This window comes from Phacochoerus africanus, chromosome 11, assembly GCF_016906955.1.
Source record: "Phacochoerus africanus isolate WHEZ1 chromosome 11, ROS_Pafr_v1, whole genome shotgun sequence".
NCBI lineage: Eukaryota > Metazoa > Chordata > Mammalia > Artiodactyla > Suidae > Phacochoerus > Phacochoerus africanus.
The window spans coordinates 46,360,654-46,367,640 of record NC_062554.1 but is presented as its reverse complement, the minus strand read 5'-3'; the positions used below and the strand labels follow the sequence as shown (position 1 = coordinate 46,367,640).

The following is a 6,987-nucleotide window of genomic DNA, read 5'->3' as shown; positions in this document are numbered from 1 at the left end:
AGAGCCCTCCAGGGGGAGCCCGAGAGCCAGACTGCTGCCTCCCAGCCTGTCTGGCCGGCAGGTCGAGGAATATTCCAACAACGTCTTCATTCTTCCCTGATCAAAGGAGCTGGGATTGAACCTGCTGTAATCATCCGTCGGGGAGTTTGCTTAAAATTCCCCTAATTACGGGAGAGCAGAAAATTGCTACGCCTCAGACTGAATAGAGAAATCGAAGGCGCCCTGCTCCCAGCTGCCTTGGGGGGAGACAAGCCAGGATGGGAACAGAAAAGCTGCGAGAGGCGAGGGGGGCGGGTACTACGGATGACAGCGATGGGAGGGAGAACGGCACTCCCGGTCCTTGCCAGGCAGTGGGAGAGGAAGGAGCTGCAAGGGGGTCGCCCAGGCTGGGTCAGGTGATGCGCACCACCCACCTCCCACTCCCCTGCCCAGAGAAGGGTACGGGGAGTGAGAAGGGTGGGCTCATGGGGAAGAATCTCTCCTCAAGGGGCTGCCCTTCAGGAGAGACTAGGGGACACTGCAACTCTGGCTTAGTTTAGAAAGTAGATTCTCCAACGTCTTCTCTGCCAGGGAAGGAAAGGAAAGAGCAGGTGGACAGGTCTGGCTGGGCAGGCTGCCCCCAGGCACTCTCTCTGGGCTCTGCCCTCTACACGCAGGAGGAGGGTCTAGAGAGAGGGAGGCGACAGGATCCCACCTTCAGGGAGTCCCTGTGTCTAATGGGGCAGACTGAACAAGCATCTCAACCAAACGAAAGACTCAAGCCCTAGACATAAGTGATGGCACACGATGGCCCTGAACCCCAGGAAGAGGGGGTGGAAGGTGCTGCACTGGGTGGAGTCAGGAGGGGAAGGCAAGTGCTGAGCAGGAGAAGACAGGGGTGGAGGAGGAAGGACAGGGAAGGGAGGGGATCGCTTGGAGGAACCTGCAAAGTACAAAGGGGTCGTGGTTACCATGTTGAGGGAGGAAAACAAGACCCAGGGAAGTGAAGTCACTCATCTAAGTGACAGAGCTCTTCCGTGGCTGAGCTGGGCCTCAAACTCCTAGTCTGTGCATTATACCCCTCTCCCCAACAACCCATGGGGCAGGAGTGGTGGGCAGGGGGCTGGCCAGGAGGTGGACCCCTAGAAGGAAATAAGAGGCCCATTCCCCGACCAGTAGATGTTGATTGTAAGGGGCAAACCGAATTCCAAAGGGGGTCCCCTTTGCTAGCCTGGCCCCATGCAGAGCTCCCCAGGCTCCCCACCCCCAATACGTTGAAAAAGGTCGATGCTCCATGACGCTCATGTCTTCCCAGGGACTTAGTTCCTCCAGCGGGTCCCTGCACCGGGCCACCTGGGTCCTCTACGGCCCCGACAGCACTCTTGTGTTTGTCCCAGTTACAGGTGTGGCTGGGACTCGGGGACTGCAAGTTATAGAATCCACTTGGGCCAGCATTTAAATAAAAGGGGAAGTTTACAAAAGGGACACAGGAGTGTGGTAAAGAGCAGGAATGCAGTCAAGACTCAGTCAAGGACACCAAGGACAGGGGCTCCTGCACCCGCTCCCCATCTCGCACCCACACCCCTGTCTCATCCTCAGCTTCTTCTCCACACACCTGGGCGGACCTCCAGATCCAAGGTGGCCACTCAGGGCTCCCGAACCTGCAGGGGGAGAGATAAAGAAGAGCATGGAGAGACCCAATCCCAATAGCCCAGAGACAGAATCCTGAGCATCTCGGCTTGGCTCAAGCACCTGTTCTAGTCTGATCCACCTCAGGCCAGGGGGTCTGGTTGCACTGAACAAAGGCTGCAGCATGCCCTCTATTGTGTGTGAGCAGGTCGGCTCAGAGGCCACCGGGAGTCAGCCAGTAACTAATTCCACAGCCAGATGTGCTTGGGACAGGCCTGGGGGTGGGGATGCGGGCTTGCCTGTCTCAGCAGGTGCCCTCAAGGGAGCCAAAGCCTCCACCTGGTGTGTCAGACACCACAGCTATGGCTGAGGCAAATCCTCGAGCAGGAATGAGGGGTGAGGGCTCGGCCTGGGCCCCTGGCCCCAAGGGAGCCAAGCTGTGCCACAGCAAGCCGGTCTGTGAGGGCTGGAGCCTGGCCCGGGGCCTGTGGGAAGGCAGGCCAGCTTCTTGGGCTCCAGGGTGGTTATCTGAGGCTGGGAAACCTGTACTTTAGAAACTTGACTGTTTTCATGGTGTTTGTATTTTCTGTAATTACTTGCCTTTTGTTCTCCCTCAGTATTTATGGAAGTCCTTTGTGAAAATGCCAGCAGATCCCAGCAATGCGGAGAGGAACCAGCAAAAGGGTTTGTGTCTCTTCCTGGGCTCAAGGTAAAAGAGACACATCCCCTGGAGCCTGGGAGGGGTGGTGGTAGGAACGTGGCCAGGAGAAGTGGGTGGGGGGGACGATGACGGCACTGGGAGGGTCCCCCTCCCCTGGGCTCTTTCCAAACTCTTTCTCACATGTGGGGAGGCCCTGGGCTTCCTTTGAACAAAGTCTGTCACCCTGAATTGGTGACTGAGCAAGCTGGCCGAGCTGCCCACTGACTGTCCAACCCATCCTGGGGGGCAGCCAAAGCTACCTCAGGCCAGTCTTGCAGGTGAACCCCTGAGGAAGCTGTTCCCTGAGCCCTGAGTGCTCCCTGGATGCTGGGGCAGGGAGGGGTCTTTATAGGTGCCAGCCCAGGAGAGCGGCCCTGCCCTGGGACCCTGGGGATGGGAGTTTGGGCACCTGGGAGAAGCCTTCCCTTGATCCCAGTCTCCGCTTTGTTCTGAATCTTCCTCCAAGCTCATCTTCCCCAGCCCTGACTTTTTGCTGGGCCCTCCTTTAAAAATTCCACACAGGTATCAGAGCCAAGTTAGGGTGGGGCTAGTGGGGGGGCCCTCAGTTTCACCCTGAGTCTAAGGGTTGCCTGTGGCAAGGAGATGGACAAGGCTTTGGGGTAGATCAGAGGTACCTCTGTGGTTTCGAGAAGAGGAAGAGATGAGGGTCCAAAGCGGTAGAAAGGACCAGGGATAGAGTCACAGAGGCCTTCACCCTCTGGCGTTCAATTATTTGTGAGCAAATTGTCACCGATGTGTCATTGGAAGGTTCTGGCCCTGCCCCCCCCCCAACAACACCCCCCCAGCCGCTATGGCCATTCCTGGCCAGATGGAGTTGTCCTAGGTGGCTGAGCAGCCCCCAGGAGTGAGGTGTCTGCAGGCAGAGAACCAGCAATGACATGGGACATTAGGTGCTGATGGCTTTGCCAAGCGAGAGATTTGCAATTAAGGATGCAGTGGGTTCCTCTGGGGGCTGTTGTCAGACAAAGATCCAGAACAAGAGCCAGGAAGCTGGGGCCTCTTTGAAAGCAGCTGGAGTGAGAAGCCAGGACAGGGCTGTGTGGGTACAGCCTCCGTTTCCTCAGCAAGTCCGCCAGCAAGAGAAACAAACATTATAATAACACTTGCATTTACTCAGTGCCCAGCATGCCCCACTGGAAGGTGGGAGTACGGTTATCTCCAGTCTACAGAGAAGGCAAGGAAACCGGGGGTTGGAGGTTAACTTGCCTGGGGCGCAAAGTTAGTGGAGATGGAATTCAGGCCTGGCTCCATCTGGCACCAAAGTCAGGACTCAGAGCCGCCCCCAACTGCGGCACCCTCTTCTAAGAGTTCCCCAGCCTGCGCTCACCTGGTGCCCAGGGACACAGGCAGCATTGCCCAGCCTGGGGCTTGAGGCTTCGTGGGGGTGGGGAGCTCACCCAGACTCCCAGCAGCCTCTCTGCTGACACCACCTCTCCACCCTGTTGTGAGGGAGGAAGAGGAGGAACAGCTGGCCTGGGTGACATTCCATTCCAGGGGAGGTGGCTGACCCAGGAAGGTGAGAGGTGAGGAGGGGCACATATGTCACCTCGAAGCCTGTATCTGAGCTCCCCACTCACCTTGCTCAAACCTCCCACTTTGGGGAACCTCTACCCCCAGTCCTCTAGCCTCGGGCTTCGTGCAGTGACATCATTGTCACTAACAAGCTCTTCCTTATCTATCCCAAACATGCGCAAAGGAGGGGCACCTGCACCGCCACCCCCAGCCCTGCGCATTTGCACATGCCTGCCATGCCCTAAAATGACCTTGAGGATCAGGTGATGTATGGGAAGCAGCCTGTAAAAAACTGTGCCCTTTTTAGGAACCAATGGTTTCACAGAGTGGAGAAGGTGGAGAGGGTGGGGGAAGGGAGAGGTGAGATGGGAAACGAGGTGCTCAGATGCCCCCACACTAGGCAGGGGCACCTCACGGCAGCGCTGGCAGCTGGCAGGGCACTGACCTGGGCATTGGGGAGCAGCTGAAAGGGGGCCAAGGGCCAGAGAGACCTGAGTCATCCAGTCTTGGCTCAAACCTGCTCCCCCAAGACTGGGCTCTGAACCTGTCCTGGAAACACTCTTCCCACAAACTGCCCATCTGGGGCCCCGTTCCATCTGGTTGGAGCCCAAGGAGGTGAAGCACAGTTGAGTTCCGAGGCTGCCCATCCTGCTGGTGCAGGATCCACTCTCAACAGCAAAGCCCCACCCAGGGGCTGAGAGAAGGGGAGAGCATCTGGGCTCAGCAAGGGAACACAGAGAGAGGGACTTCAAGAGGACACTCAGCTTGGCCTAGAATACCAGGCCCTTCATCCCCAGCAGCCCAAACCTTATCCATCTTTCAAAACCCAGCAGAAATGCCACCTCCTCCGTGAGCCTTTCCTGACCTCCAAGAGAAGTTTTCTCTCTTCCTGAGTGCTTTATATAACCCCACTGATCTCGCAAGACTTGTCACTTTCTTCCTTACCTTGTGCCTACCTGGACAGACTTGGAGCACCACAAGGCAGAGCCATGAGCCCATCACAGGAGCTCCATCCCTACCTGCTGGATGAAGGGAGGCTGGTGGAGAGGAGAGGTTCACTAAGGAGCTGGACAGGAGGAGGCGTGCTCACGTCAGGGGGCCCAGGAGGGAATTCAGGCAACATCCACGGAAATAAGACTCTAAAGAGCTTTGCAATCCGGCTACCTGAAATCCGGATTGCATTTGGGGGCCAAATACAAAAGAAACCTGTTTCTCCAGACCCTGGAGAACTGAGAAGTAGGACCCTCACAGAAGGGGTCAGTGCTGGCTACTGGGAGAATGAGCTTTAAGGGGAAAAATTCCTCTATCCTCCAAATGGTTTGGGTAGTGGCAGAGGCAGAAAGAAAATCACTTATTTGTTCAAGAGTAATTTCCATTTTGGATATTCTGTTTTCATCTTTATAAGGTCATTTGTTAATCTCGCATTTTCCTCCTCCTGTGTTCACCTTTTCCTCTACATTTCTGAGCGCATGGCGCCTATTTATAACCAGTGCTCTAATATCCTTGTCTGCCAATTCCAACATCTTACTCGTTTGGGGGTCCATTTCTGTGGATTGATTTTGCTTCTGGTTCTAGGTCCTATCTTTCTGCTTCTTTGCATGACTGACCTTTTTTTTTATTTTTTATTCGATGACATATATTACGAATTTTACACGGGGTTCTAGATTTCGTTGAAGAGTGCTGGATTTTGTTCTGGCTCTGTTTTAAGGAATCACTGTGACCCTTTTAAGTCTTGCTTTTAAGCTCTGTTAGGACAGGTCCAGGGCACCCTTTGGTCCCGGGCTAAGGTAACATCTTTCTGAGGACTCCAGGCAATGCACCATGTACATAAATGACAGCTCTCTCCACACCCACTGGTGGGAATCTGAACCATTCCAAGCCCAGTGCGGGCTCCAGGAATTGTTCAGTCTTCTGCTTTCTAGCACTTCTTTCCCTAAGATCTTGTGGTGCTTCACCTCACTTGTGTGTAAATCAGTGTTCGGCCCAAGTTTTGAGGCCCTTCTACAGATCTCCAGAACTTCCCCCATTCAGCAACTCTCTCTCCAGGGTCCTGCCCACAGGTCTGGCCTCCTCAGCCTCAATTCCTGTCTTATCTACTCAACTCCAGGCTCTGCTTGGGATTCCCTACTCCTTTGCCTCGGCCTGGAAACTTTCTCCAGGGCAGTCAACTGACGCGGTGAGTGGGGCTGTTTCTGTCTCTGAGGGACCACCGAGCTACCCATTGCCTGCTGTCTGAAAGTAGTGGTTTCCTATATTTTGTCCAGTGTCCAGTTTTTTCCATCGGGTGGGCAGTTACCATAGCAGCTAATCTATGGGCAGAAGGGGAGGCTTCCCATGCAATCAACATTTATTAGGGAAACCTCCAACGGGATGGCCACTGTGCCAGGCCCTGCTCTGTGTGCTGGGGATAAAGCACTGAACTAACTGGATAGCTCTCTGCCTTTATGGAGCTAATATTCCAGTGGGTGGAGGCAGACAATAAACAACAATAAGTAACTGTGTGGCTTGCTAGAAAGTGAAGAGTACTTCAGGGGTGTGGGGGGAATAGACCTGGACAAGAGTCAGAGACAGAGAGAGAATTGGGGAAGGGAGCAGTATTTTTTTTTTTTTTTTGGTCTTTTTAGGGCCGCACCTACAGCATACGGAGGTTCCCAAGCTAGGTGTCGAATTGGAGTTGTAGCTGCCAGCCTACACCACAGCCACAGCCAGCCAGATCTGGGCCGCATCTGTGACCTACAGCACAGCTCATGGCAACCCCGGATCCTTAACCCACCACTCGAGACCAGGGATCGAACCTGCGTCCTCAGGAACGAAGCTAGTCAGATTCGTTTCCGCTGAGCCACGACGGGAGCTCCAGGGAGCAGTATTTTAAAAAGGGTGTTCAGGGACTATCTCACTGAGAAGGTGAACTGAGCCAAGTGCTGAAGGAAAGGAATGAATAAGACACAGAATCAAAGGCCCTTGCTCAGGAAACCACAGAGAGACAGGCATAGCTCTCAGGGTTTGAGTGAGAAAGAGACACAATCCGAGACCATGGGGAGGGACTAGACTGTGACAAGCCTTACGGGCCACAGAAGGAGAGCAGAGAGTTCCTGTGATAATCGAGACAAGAGAAGGTGAGGGCTTGGACCTGGGTGGCGGCCACA

General features: G+C 54.8%; 1 long non-coding RNA gene across 1 annotated transcript in view; it reads right to left on the bottom strand.

Annotated features, from left to right (window-relative positions):
* Window positions 1-1,433: 1,433 nt before the first annotated feature.
* LOC125111055 (uncharacterized) overlaps window positions 1,434-6,987 on the bottom strand; it is a 29,395-nt gene continuing 23,841 nt past the window's right edge. Inside the window, exon 4 of the long non-coding RNA XR_007130820.1 lies at window positions 1,434-1,640. This is a non-coding gene — a long non-coding RNA (uncharacterized LOC125111055). The remainder of the gene's footprint in view (window positions 1,641-6,987) is intronic.